Genomic DNA, 15,236 nt, shown 5'->3' on the forward strand with positions numbered 1-15,236 from the left:
TGGGCTAAAATATTTCTTAAATAGGCACTAAACACTTCTTAACCATTCTTTCAGAAATTTAATCTTTTTACTTGCTATTTACTTTAAATTGTATATTTACTTCAAATATTTTATTAAGAATGATTTATTTGATCAGCAGAAGCATTTATCTGATTACAATGACTTAGTAAATCAACATTCTATTAAATAATATTTTTTAATTGTTTATTAATAGGTTAGGGGGTTCTAGGATTACAATTATACCATCTTCAAACACTTATTTTTTGTTCCTTTCCCTGTGATCTTTACGTTCTCATGTTCTTTTTGTTTGTTTTGTTTTCTCTAATTGTATTAATAAGTACTTTCAGAGAAATACTATTAATGGGGAAATTCTTCTGATATGTCATCATTAAGCATGATGCAGGTATTGGCTTAACAGATTGATAACTCGTCGGCAGCCGTCCGTCTCGAGAGACGATGGTGTAGCTTCTTAAGAGTCTATCTGCACCGCCGAGAATGGCTGTGCGGTCCGACTCGGGAGTGACATCGTATCTGTCTCCTCCCGTGTTGAATCGACATCTTGTGATGACGCTGAAGCTACAGAGCCTGGGCAGGGTGATATGGAGGGTCTGCTGTTGCCCATGCAGCAGACCCCCCCTCTCTTCGCAGCTGAAGGGTCCAAGGGAAAGACGGAGTCAATACAGCTTGGCTTCAGGTGCGCCGCAGGAGTTGCCGGTGTTGACTACAACGTCAAACCGCCTTAGGGACTCCGGCTCCGGATTTTCTGTCAGGGTTTACTCCCTTAGCCTTTCCCCTGAAGAGGTATGCCGCAAGGCAGCGGAGGTTTTTTGGAGTCAGAGTTTTCCTTCTCTGATGTACCCTGACTGGAAGATCGAACCAGCGACACTTAGCTCGCAGGCTGATGCTCAATCCACTGAGCTAAACCAGCCAGGGTAACTAGATCAATCTAAAGACATATCCATATATTCATTCATTTTAATTGTTTTATCATGAAACTTTTCTAATAAAATATACCCATGATAGGATCATATGAACATTTACTATGGCAAATTTTATTATCAACTTTCTAAAACTGAACCACTTCATTTTAATATAAGTTGATTGTTATCTTCTCATAGTTTACTACTCTTTTAATGTGCTTTTTGATTCTACCCTCAGATGTGATGAGGAATGAACATCTTTATAAGTAAAATTGGCATACAGTTTTCTGCTTTGTTGTTCAATTTGAAGCACTTTTATGTCAATTGTATGCTGATTACAACTGCCTGTTGAATTTTTGAAACAAATATTATTTTGCAACCATTGCTTTTATACTATTTCTGTGGGATCTTCCCTCTTTAACTTTGATTACAATCCTAAAGATAACCTTTAGTTTCTCTTGTTACAACCCTTAATGAACAATTTCATTTTCACACAATAAAAGAATCTGGTCCTATTAATACTAAAACATTGATTTATTATCCAATTAAAACTTCTTTTCTCCTGAGATCAGACATGATCTGTTGGAAAACTTAAAGGAGGAAGGGAATAGATCATGATTAACTTGTTTCTTCTCCTTTGCTATTGCTTGGCATATTTGTTCTGCTGTTTTCTATTCTTCCAAGGTCAAAGCCCAGGGAATCTACAACCATCCTCATTTTCTCAGAGTCCTAAGTTTTATTGGGATGAATGGATTTCTTATCTCTCATTTAAATTTCTTCTCCTACAAAGACTCAATCATGTTTTTTTTTAATCAGTTTTATTCCCTTCCTAATAGCACATCCCTTTCTAGACTACAAACATCACTTTCTAGACTACAAACATCTTCCTAATTCGAAGCATCACATGTTAATTTATTGTGTATAACTAGATTTAGGGAAGAATCCTTTTCAGCGATAAAGAAGGGTTAATGACTTTAATACCTGAAATGGCTTAGCCTTAATTCAAGGAAAAACAGTGAAAGCCAGTTTCAGAATATATGCACTGTAATTTGTATGAAAAGCAGAAAGTCCCTAATATAATGGACCCTACTTTGAACATCAGTTAATGTTTTGTTTGCTTGTTGGTTGGTTGGTTGTTTTTTTTTTTGTTGTTGTTGTTGTTGTTTTTTGTATTTGTGCAGGATAAATAAGAGAAGGCTCAAGGATGTGCCTTCTAGGGTGATGGGGACAGTTTAACTCCTACAAACATAGAGACAGCACACTGCTTTGATTAATAAGACAGACTTAAGAGCTAGAGGTCTTCACCTCTAAGCAGTGTATGACTCAGAAATGTTACTTCATTTCTTTCTGTTCAATTTCCCCAACTGAAGGTGGTGATTGATAATACCTTTCTCATAGTATTGTATGAAATTTAAATTAACAAAATTTAAATTCACTTACTTGTAAGGTGTTTCACACAGTGTCTGATTCAGAGTAAGCGTCACATGTCAGTTTATTCAATAGATACATAGAGATATTTGGATGATTTCAAGTCAAATCACTCAAATGCAATGGAAAATTACCATCTTGAGCAATTTGATAGAACACCAATTTTCAACCGATGTACTGCAGCAAGCATGCCATTGAGCTGCAAGGATTTTTTTAAACATGCAATACCCAACCATTTAGTCTGGGGTACTGACCTCTTTTCCCTTAGCTTGTCAAATAAAAAAGTGACAACAGCCAACAAAACAATAGCCATCTAGTTAGAATGCCCTATCTTGAACCATACATACATAGGACATATAATACATAATATTATGTAATATCAATAGATATTATTGATCCTGTTGCATAATAGGGTTTCTTCTGTTTGGTTAATTATTGGTACCAGAAATTCTTATATACAAGGATAGGCACTGATTTTTTAAAAAGTTATTTAGGGGCAAAAAGAGTCAGGTAATCGCCACCATTATTTTTTGGTAAGCCAATCAAAATTATACCTATTTTTGTCAGGTAGGCAATATATATATTGTTTGATGTACTGAAGATTTTTAGTAATTAGTTTAGGTGTGTTATGAGATGAGAAAGGTAAAAAATAGCCCAGATAGAGAAATAAATGACTATAAAAAGTTGAGGTTGTGTAAGTCTGTTCATCCCAGGGCTACATCCCCTATGCATCTTCTGATTGAGCAGTGAACATATGGAAAAATAAAAAAATCCAGATGTTTTCCCTGGTATTCAGGAATATTTCCCAGGGTATCCTTTATTAGTAATTTTGAAAATGTCTTTTTGTATTTTTCTCACTGAAATACTTTGGAAGGATTATAATCTAGTGTGGGAAGGTTCATAATTGACAAAATGTAACAAAGCAAGACAAATAGTTCTAGAAAAAACATAAGTGGAAACCAGTTAAAATGGAGTGTTAGACAGTTAATACATGTTACTTTTGCCACTTCTCTGTTTCTTCCCTTTGCCTTAGAAATAGTACCCCTCAAACAACAAATGCCTGTTTATCATATATCATAAGTTTGCACCACCAAATAAGTGAGATTGTCTTCTTATTCAAAAGTCTTACTATCACCACTCATCACCCAAAACTTTATAAGTAAAGAAACTTCTTTTAAATAGTAATTACTCTATTATATTTACTAGAAACATTAATTAAGTGTAATAAATATAACTATGTTCTTTATCCAGATATACTAGATCTGAAATTCAAAGGACTTTGAGTCTTCTGTTATTATCATAAACTAAACATTGCTATTGCTAATCCCATCTTTTATTTTCTTCCTTACAGGTCTGCTTGTATGTATTATTTATTTATTTAAGGTAGTCATAATTCTACCAATGACTTGCACAAGATCTACAGTTGTGTTTGGGTCCCCCTTTTAGTCTCAAACAAATCTGTCATAATGCCATGCCAATATTTTAGTGATTTTATATCTTCTAATGATTAATTTGTGTTCTCATTGATGTGCCCATGTTGGATCTCATAACAAATGAACAAGGGATGACTGAAATGGTCACATATATTTTCTCTCATATTCTTAATATCTCTTAGACATAGTTTCTACTATTCTCTTATATTGATGTTTACATGACATTACATTATTTCACAAATCTCAAAATTTTAGTGGATGCTAAGCAAAAACTGACCAGCTTTCCTTTTATTAGTCTGTTAGATGGCAGTTTGACAACAGTCAGACTAGTCTTTACATCTCAGTCCTTCAGTGGACTTATTTATATTTAACTTTGAGCCTTAGCCCACTTCCTTCTACCTTCCTGAAATTTCCTCATATTTCTGCCCCTTACAAGTCAGCAATGACAATTTCAGACATGGTATATGTCTTCCAATGAGATCATATTTTCCACTAGGTCAGTGTACTTTACTGTCTGGTTTATTTTCTAGTTGAAATAGACAATTCATTTTCTTCAGATTTAGAAGGAAAAAATGGTAAAATGAAGATTTTTATATATTTTTTTTGCCAGACTTTTATTTATATGATTTTATATTGATGAGTTTTTTACTATATCTTATAATATGTGTGATGTGAAAATAAAAAATAATTCAAAAGTAAGTAAGGAGTTAAGAAAATCAATATTATCCAAAGCCAAATTACTAAATTTCTACCATATGAAATTGATTCCCAACTATGTAACACTGGATGAGGTGGAATAATATGTGTTTCTTGGTTTCAAGTTTCATCAAATATAAGGAATAAAATATCAAGAAACTGCAAAATTGTTTCATGTAGTATCACACTTTCTTTTGAAAGATAACTTAGAAAACTGTACTGATCAAAGTTTTAGAAAGAAGACTCATGGGAAAAAAGATACATGTATTTTGCTGTAATGAGACCAATAATTTCTTATATTTATGTATTTATGCATAGTTTACTTCCCCTGATTTTCTTCCTCCATCAATGTTAACTTTTATTCTTTGTTTTTATGCTTCATAAATTCAGTTTCCATTTACAAAGGGTGATTAATTTGTTTAATATATTGTACAGAGGAAAAATATGCCAATTCATTTTCTTTCTTTTTTGTCATTATTTTTAATGATGCTAAAAATTCTCCATATTTTAATTTAATTATTTAACTGTGGTTCAGTGGTTTAAACTATAAACACAATGACAAATGGTAAAGTAAGAGAATTAGATCAAGTTATTTATAAATAAATTATTCTAAGTGGGTCCATATATCTTTCACATAAACTACAAAGTAAAATGTAATAGTTTAGAAGTCTCCACAGGAGTGAGAAGAAAAATAACATAAATAAATTGGATAACAGCAGCAGGGTTTCAAATGGGAGAACAGGAAAAATTAAGTGCTTATTTTTGTTTTAATGTCTATAGATTACTAGAGGAGAGTTTCACATTAAGCAGAAATAACTGAAAATGTCATTTGTTAAAATATTATTTTCCTAAGTGACTGATGAATTTAAAAACAGCTTTTTTTCTTATGTTTGTACATTAACTTAAAAGGTAGGCTTGATATCATCACAACTGAAGACTGTCAGATAAAAGTACCTGAAAGGATTTTAGTTTCAGTTCACAGATTTTAATCTATGTGAAATCTGATACAAAGACAGATATAACGTATGGTAAAAATGTTTTCTAAAATATAAGTCTTTGAATTTTTTAGAGTTGAGGATAATGTGTATCTTTTATATTTTATTTAGAATAACAATCCCTATTAATATTTCATAGAAGTAATGGAATGGCTAAATGTTCATTAGACTCTTAAAGAGCCTTATTGTACAGACTGGCTAAGATTATTCTCAGAATTTTTAATTTCATTAAGGGAAAGAAGTTACAGCAGTAAGACTTTATTGCTATTCATTTCTATATCTGTTATACAAAGAGAATTATGGAAACTAATTAGTAAAAATGCACTCATATCATCCTATACCACTTTGTTTTAAAATCACAATGAAATGTGGAGCCATAAAGAATAAATCCAAAGTGTCCACACTGAGATTTCAGACATTATGTTGGTAAATATTAATATCAAAATGTATTTAAATATATAACTTGGTCAAAGTCATATTAATTATAAAAGATATTGTTCTTGTTTTATAGCTGTTAAGTTCTAATCAGTATAGTATTTCATCTTAGATCATAGTTAGGAAAAAACTGTATTCAGGTTTACAATATGAAAACTCAGTTTCATTCCTACTCTACTATAATGAAACATTAATACATAGTACAAGCTGCCTTACCTTACTGAGGGTTTTTTATTTATTTATTTATCTTGTGTAAATTTACCTGAAAATCATTAAAAATTATAAAATATTGAGAACTGAAAATGTCATGCACTATACTTGGTTCTATAGACTTTAGGGTTATTATGTCAAACATGATTACAGCCTTCATTGAGCTTATAGTATTCTGTAAGGATTTAAAATGTCAGGTGCTATGAACTGTGAACAGAGGCTCTTAATTGAGATTAGAGCATGGGAAAAAAAGGAGGAAATGAGACAGTCAAAAATGACAAAGTCCTTTCTGAGGAAGTGACTTTAATGCTCAGACTTGAAGTGGAGACAATAAGTTTGCTAAATGAAGGCATTGCATTAAGAATAAATACTACATGTAAAATAAATTTTGAGGGATCTTGAACAACAAAAATAAAATAAAATTTATAAAAAATCAATTTCTAGTAGTGATATAGAAGAGGCACTTTAAAGTTATTATATCAGAAAAACTTAGTTAGACAAGGTAATAGTTTGGGGCATATGAATTGTGACTGAAGCCATGGATATAGTAGAAATTTTTGCAGAAAAATATGGCAAGATACAAGAGCTAGGATTTCTGACCTTAAGCATCCTACTGAGAAGTTGAGACATTCACAAGAGACACACAGCAATATCTACAGGATTTGTAAAAGTCCAAGAAAATGTTATCCCATTGAGGCCAAATATATAGTTGTCATTCACAACATTAAATATTTATGAGTTTAATTAATATAAATACCAAGCAATATCATTAGTCATTAACTCATAAGGTAATCATATTTGTTTCCAAGATGCATATAAAATGCAAACAAAACCACATAAATATGATCAAAATTTTTAATCCTTAAGTATTGAGAATCTGGGTGATATTTTTCTTCTTTTTTAATTTTCTGTGTTTGAATTTTCTCTATCATGTGATAAATCTAAAATTACTGTTTTCAAGGCTGTTTAGTTATTATCCCAATTTACTTTTGCCTGTGAAGCAAAGATATTTTTAAGGAATCTACTTTAACATGTCTACTAAAATAGATCAAATAAAAATGATTAAGGTCTCATTTTAGGCAAGTTTTAACAAAGAAATGAATATTAAAAATGGAATCATCAGTTAAATATCTAGGAGTATGTATGAAATAAGAATCAAAAAAGTTATATTCAAATAATTTTAAAGAAAAAGGAAAATGTTTAGATATTAAGAAAGATATTAAGTAAAATTCAAGAGAGGAGAGAGAAGAGGGAAATGGTTTTAGGACTGCATCCCTGAGATCTGAATTTGCCTCACAAATCCTACTGGGTTTTGCTGTCCTCTAGCTTCAGGAGAAGTGAAAGTTATAATGTATCTTGGCAATGAAGATAAAGGAGTCCCTTGGTACACTTGGATGTTTTTTCCTTTGATAGACCGTGCTGACTACAATAAGAAATGCTACGCAATTTGTTTTCTTTGTTTTAAAATGCCCATGTTTTAGTGGCAACTAGGGACATATATGTTATAATTTTAAGTCTAGTACTAATAGAATTTTAAATACATAATCTTCATAAATCCAACATTATTTATATTACCAATAAATAAACATAGAAGATAAAGAAATTATCAGTCCTTAATATTATTAAATTACAGAAAGATATTGAAACATATAGATTTTAAAAGAAAACATTGTATTAGTAAGTTAAAAAATGCAATCTGATTTTAATCAGGATGTTTTCATATACTTTTGCAAGACGGGTAGTGTTTCCAATTGCCACCCAACGTCAAAGTTTTTATTTGTGTCACAATATAGTACCTTTTCATTTAAATTCTGTCATTGGAATGATGGAATAAAATTTAGTATAAAGCAGATCAGTCTGAACAATATAAAAAGATTTTGTTACTAAAACACCAATGCGATCTTGAAAGTATGTCTTTGTTGCAATGAAATCTGACATTTTGTTTGCAATCCTAATGGGTAGTTTATTCTGATGAATGGTTAAAATCATGTGCAAAATCAAAGAAATTATAGAACATCCCCAAAGTGAAATTAATCCTTTAGGTTTTTAATTGAAATTTCTTATATGTTACAGAAGTTTCCTTCTTAGGAGTAGAACAGATAAGGATTAAAATTTGAGCACTGCTTTCACATATTCCTCCAATAATAAAATGTGCTATGATGACATGCCAGAGAATAGAAACCATTAACAATTATCTGGATATTTATAGTGTTTTTTTCAAAACATTGAAAAATAAATGTTCACTAGACATCCTTGCTGTTGACATTATAACATTGTGTTTGATTCCTAATGCACTGACCAGTAAAGAATGAGTATATCTCATTGCCACTTCTTATAAGTTTCCTAAATGAGTCTTAAATAACATAATGAGTACAGAATTTTCTAGATGTGTCTCATTTATATCAATCAAGATAAAACAATTTTATTTTCTACATTCATAAGTCTATGAGTTAGACATTAGAAGGCTTTTAATCTAAGTGACAATTAACTGCCCTAGAAAAATCCTGGTAATTGAAATGTATTTAGTTTGGAACCTAGTCTGTTTTAGCTAATTAAAGAGCACACATGTGCTAGACTGTTTCTTCCGTGATAAAACAAAATAGATGGCCTTGGAAACAAGAGGACCTATTTACAAGTGGTATGGACTGATAGAGCTGCTGGCACTGTCAAGGTGGCCTAAGAGTCCAAGTTGTTAGTGAGCTGCTTTTCATTAACTGTGGACTGACAGAACATCAAGAGAAACCTGTGCAGACAACAACAAAACATGCTTGATAAAATGTGGGCAAATAGAATTCTTAATAAAAAGGTCAGTCAAGGTACTACAAAGCTGTCTCCTACCTGAAAACCACTAAATGAATTTGGAATAGAAAACTTTATTATAAACATGAGAATAAATTAAATATTATTTTGGGTAAGACCCAGGCTTGATCATAGGCCAAGAAATTTAACACTTTAGTATTATATTTTTTAATTTATGTTTAAGTCATCACCAAAATAATCTATTAATTTCTACAATCTTATAAAATAAATTATCAAAAAATAGGTTAGTTTCCAACTTATCAGAAATAATTTTGCAAATATTAAGAATCTATGGAATTAGTTACCATTGAAATGATAGTCTCATTTTACAGTGGAATAAACAGATGAAATTACAAACATGATTTTCTGATTGCCAGAATAATATTCTTTGAATGTAGGGTAATGCTTCTTAAATCAGAGATATTTGAACAGGTTAAAAAACAAAGAGTCTTAACGAGCAAACTTTTCTCAGTAAGTTATTCTCATTTAAATTGTCTCTCTTTGTTTTTTATTTTCATTCTCAGTTTATCATTACTACTTAATCATGTTGATGTTTAACTAAACATAGTTTACTTGAACTCTTGTCCTTTATTTAGGTTTTATTAATATCTACAAGTCTCCATTATAATTTGCAAGCTTATGGGATCCAGTTTTAGATTTTGCAAGTTGTGGGTTAGAAACTTGAATTAAATCTAACTAGCTACCAACTTATTGACATGCAAATATGTTAAAATACCTTAAATATACTATATTTTAATTTTTCCATGTAAAGTGAGATAGTTGGATTACATAGACCCCAAGTTTCTTACTATTTTAAATTTCTGATTATATCATTTAAGTTGAAGTTGTATATGAGCAGTAATAAAAAATAGGTTTGGACTATAAGGACAAATCAAATTGTTATTTATGTAAAATTTTTATAATTAGAAAAAAAAGACTATTTCTTCCAATAGATATATGTCATATCTGAAAAATATCACCATATTTATTGCAGGATGCCTGAGAATAAATTTGAATAATGCCTCCAAATGTAACCCATTACCACATGAATCACTCTATTTGGAAACATTGGTATAAACTCATGGTTAGCTTAATTTCTATACAGCTAGACATATTTTTATATATGTATGTAGTTTTTCTCCAATAAAAGGAGCCAGGGCTATTTGAGAAATGGCTGATCTGAAGACTAAGGCTGAAAATATATTAGATGATATGGAAGCATATTCTCATGCTGGAAAGTAAGGTAGTGTTAGAACACACACACCACACACATAGAATGATAGAATATGTTAAAGGGGGAAGAAACCAACAGAAATAGCTCCCAAAGGCCAAAGCTGAAACCTACAGTATAAAATATTGATGAGCTGATACTAGTAAATGATTAAATAAATAAATGGAGAAGAGACTAATCTCATATGAAAAATAATTCTAAATCATTTATGTAGATATTCTACTCTCAAGCAGCTGTAATATGACTGCTAACCCTTAAGTGTGGGCTGTTCCTAGTGACTTCTTTCTAAAGAGTACAATATGAAAAAGGAGGGAAAAGTACAGCTCAGCAGTGGAATAACCTGTTAAACACTGCCTCAGCCAGGTGATTAACATAAACATCAATCTTGGTGTCTTGTCTTCATTTTTGCACTTTGTATGATGTTGTAAACATGGCAGTTTATTCTTTGGTCTTAAAAAAAAAAAAAAACACCTGTAACACAGTCTAGGCATGACATAAACAGCCAATAAATCTCAATTGAGGGACATTCTACCAAATAGCTGATAAATACTCTTGAAAACTCTCACAGTTATCAAAGATAAGAAAATCTGAGAAAAAATTCACAATCTAAGGAGACTTGATGTTTAAATGTAATGTGATATCTTGTATGAAGTCCTGGATCAGAAAATGGAAGTTAGTAAATATTTGGGGAATATGAATAAAGTGTGAACTTTAGTCATTAAGAATGTATTAATATTGGTTAATTAATTGTGATAATTATACCATGCCAATATATGATATTAATAATAAGGATCTACATGTAGGGAATAATAAGAACACTATATCTCATCTTTGCAATTTTTCTGTAAATCTAAAATTGTTCTAAAATAAACAATATCTACACTACACACACACACACACACACCATCATCCCAGGTATGGTTTCAGGACATGAATAAAGGACCCCCTAGCCAAACACTCTCCTTGTCATGAGAATGAGGAAGAGTGACTGCTGATCTCTGATTAATGGGCTCCAGTTGCCTGTCAGTCAAGATAAATGTTGAAACAAAACAATTATATATTCTTGTAGTACCAAGGGGCCACCTCCTTCTTCCACAGTCCCTACTTCTTCACTCTGCTCCCAAGTAAAACTTCCAAGCGACCCTGACTAGCACGTGTCCTCTTCTCAGGTTGTGGGAACATGTGACTAACAAACTACAATCTATCACATCTCTCCAGTGTCAGGTATTATGTTCAATTTCTATAAACCTAGGGTAGGAATCCATCCCTCACCAGCAAGGTGAAGAAGAAGCAATCAGAATACAAAGAGAAGAGTGTCCCAAAGCTTATAAACTATCTTTATTACACCTATCTTGTGATTCCAATTTCTCAGCTTCCCAAGTTATGATTCTCTACTTATCTCTACTTTTCCTAACCTCCAATGGGTTTCTAATTCTTTGCTCTATTTTATTTTGTATATTATTGTTCAGTTTTCACTGATAAATTCTAGAATCATAAAGACTTTATAGAAGCTTGGTGATGGCTCCACCACTATATGTAATCGCCTTGAGGTAATCCTTACTAGATCTTCTCTTCAAGGACATTGTTTCAATTTGAAGGCTTATGGTTTATGGCTTTGATACATTTGGTGAAAATATTACTAGTCTGCTACTGCCATTATTCTTGTTATGAGTTACACAGTGGAATCATAAACTTCTTTTTAATAAATTATAATGGTTTTTACTTTGTGTTAATTGTCATATTTAGATTTAGTCAAATAAGAATTAACATTTTTAATTTTATTTTCTTATCTACTCATGCAAATTAACTGAAGACTTCTGACAATATAATGCTGTTTCATATTTAAATTTGTTTATATATGAACAAAATAACTAAAATAAAACATAAAATTTTATTTAAAATTATGTGTGTTCTTTAGAGAATATCAAAGGTTGATAGAATGTAATAAAACCTGCAATTACATGTACCTATATTGCATACTAATAATGTACAGCAATGAGTTTTTTGTATAATCAGTCTACTTATGCATATACTATGCACTAATGGCCCGTGCCTTCACTGATATTGAATGACATAATTTCTGTGCACTTCTGTGTCAATGACTGGAGTTAACTATTTCTATGAAGTAATTAAATAAAATGGTTCCAACACAACTATGACAAAACAAGAAAATAATTCAGAGGTTAATAAAAAGTTTTAGCAAGCAGGAAAAAATGCTACTACCATAAGGAGTAAGGTGTATAATGTCACGGTTATCTTTGCAAGTTTATGAGATTTATCTTCTAAACCACCTAGGACTGATGTTTTTGCTTGTTTGTTTGTCTTGTTTTGTAAAGGTATTTGTTTGATTACTTGATCTCTAATACGGGAGTAAGTTCTGGTGAATTTTACCTTTCTAGAAAAACAGTATCAACTGAAATTTCAAGTATATCTTAATAAATAAGTATTAAACAAGAATAAGTGAAAAAGGTTGATGTAGATGGATTTAGGCAAGGAAAAGAATTGTTAAGAGAATACTTACTTGAGGGTCTCCAAAGACACATTATTTGTTGAGACTGAATGAGATGAAGCCTTGAGATGGTGGATCTTTAAACTGATTCGTGATTAAAATAAGAGAAAAAATAGATTTGCTAAACCGTAGAGGCTCATCTGAGACTGGATTAGAAATGCCTTTCACCCTTTTCTAAAATTATCCAAATTCTACCTTTATTTTTAAGACCCATTTTCAATTATTTCTCCATCATGAAATAATCAAGTCATATTTCTTCATTTCCTCAACTTCCAGTTTCTATCCAATTAATTCAAATAACTATAAGTGAAAGATTTTTTTTAATTTATTGATTTTAAAGGGAGAGAGAGAGAGATGGGAGAGAGAGAGAGAGAGAGAAACATCAGTTTTTGTTTGTTTGTTTGTTTGTTTCAATTACTTATTTATTTATTGGTTGATTATTGTATGTGCTCTGTCTGGAAATTGAACATGCAACCTTGTCGTATCAGGAAGATGCTCTAACAACAGAGGTACCAGACCAAGGCTTATAAGTGAAAGATTTTTAAGGACCCATATTTCCTTCAATATATTAGAAGCTGCAGTAAATTAAATATTATATCATAAACTTTTTACATTTGACTCCACCTAGGAAAGCTATTCATTGATTTCTACCTCCATTTTACTGTTCCCTACAACTTCCCTCCTCACCCAGTTTCCCTGTGTTCCTTTACTGAAATCATGCCTTTGCAGTCATCCTCAACAGAGGTGACTATCTTTCCCTTTATCTTACCTGAAGAGATTCCAACACAGGCTAAATTCACCTCTCCATAAGTAAATATGGTTAAAATATATGTGTATGTGTGTGCACTTACATGCATGTGTATGCACACAACATACACACATACTATTGCAACAATCTGTCATTTTAAATTCAGGATCATTAATATCAAGTAAAATTTTAATCATGACAGTAATTCTGTATCTGCTTAGGATCCCAGTGCTTCTAACCTGTACTAGTCAAGATAATTGAGGTTATTCTGTGAAAATAAGCACCTCCTAAACTTGATGCGAGCATACAAACAATGACTTACGTCTCACTCACTCAAAGTATGCAAGATTCGGGATCTTTCCTAGACAGCTGTTGTATAATTGACGGCTCAGCATTCACCCTTTACAGCATCTTAGGATTCCGTGATTGCGGCGTCAGGGGAGAAGCACTCTAAGAAATCTATCCCAGGCAATCAGTTGTTTGCCTGAAAAAGAATTGATTTTCTGAAATAAATCTTTCAGAACAGTGAGACACATTTAAATGACCAAATCGAGTCAAATGATAACACCTTATCTTAAGACAGAAGTGAAATTGTTGCCAAATATAGGTGTATATTTGTCAACAAGTATTCTCCAAAAACAAATGTAAATATGCGAGGTGATGGATGTGTTAGATTGATGGGGAAATCTTTTCACAATGTATGCATACATCAAATGTTATATACTTGAAATATCTTATAACTTTAGTTGTCAATTATACCTCAGAAAAGCTAGATAAATAACAAGATTCCCAGTTACATTTGAATTTCCAAAATAAATTAATAATTTTAATATATGTACACTATACAATATTTTGGAAAACACATACTAAAATAATGTCATTTATCTGAATTGTGATTTTAATTGTGACCTATTTATCTGGCATTCCTACACCCAAATACCCAGAAAGAAAACTGGAAAATACTGGTGAGCAGGACTATGTAAACAAGCCAACCTTTTTATATCAAAGCCCATATGGAAATTACAATATCTACACCCTACTGGAGCCCCAGTTGAGTTTGCTTATGGCAATAGGTAACTGACCCTGGGGATTTAAGGAACCCAAATTCTGGCCAAGTAAACCTAAATAATAAAGGAAGTAATATAAGATCATTCAGAAAGTTCTGTCCTAAACTTTTCCCTCTGCCAAATTTCTTTCAAGTGTTTCACTGCATGCATACCCAACAATTAGTTACTTATTAATTGGCCAATGGACCTTCTTTTGATGCCTAAATTTTTAGTGTTGACAATGCTAGATGATGAACTTAAAAGTAAACAATTTTAATAAAGTAAGTAGTCAAATATCTTTTAAGCAATCAAATAGACTATGAGGTGGTGCATAAAATCTTTGACCCTAGGATATGAGTGCTCATCATTTTTTTGAAGTCTCATACCATGCTGATAACACTGGGCTAAACAGATCTCAACATATGTTGTTTTGTTCTGGAGTTCATCTTCATAGCTTGAAATAATGCAGAAAATCTATTTTTTAAAACAGAAGTTGAAGGAAATTTTTCTTTTGAATTATCTAAGTCTCTCTCCTTATTAAAGTTAATACTTTAGTGTTATTCTTGGTTTCAAGTGTTGGTTGTTTGCCAGGACTATATAAGCAGTTTAGGGCAACATTGACTGGGGTTCAGCCTCGGGACTGCAGTGAACTCCAGGGATTATTGGTCCCTGGTATACCTCCCCCCAAATAGCTAATCATTGGCAGCCGTCCGTCTCGAGAGACGATGGTGTAGCTTCTTAAGAGTCTATCTGCACCGCCGAGAATGGCTGTGCAGTCCGACTCGG

This window comes from Furipterus horrens, unplaced genomic scaffold, assembly GCF_987537825.1.
Source record: "Furipterus horrens unplaced genomic scaffold, mFurHor1.1.pri manual_scaffold_5, whole genome shotgun sequence".
Lineage (NCBI taxonomy): Eukaryota > Metazoa > Chordata > Mammalia > Chiroptera > Furipteridae > Furipterus > Furipterus horrens.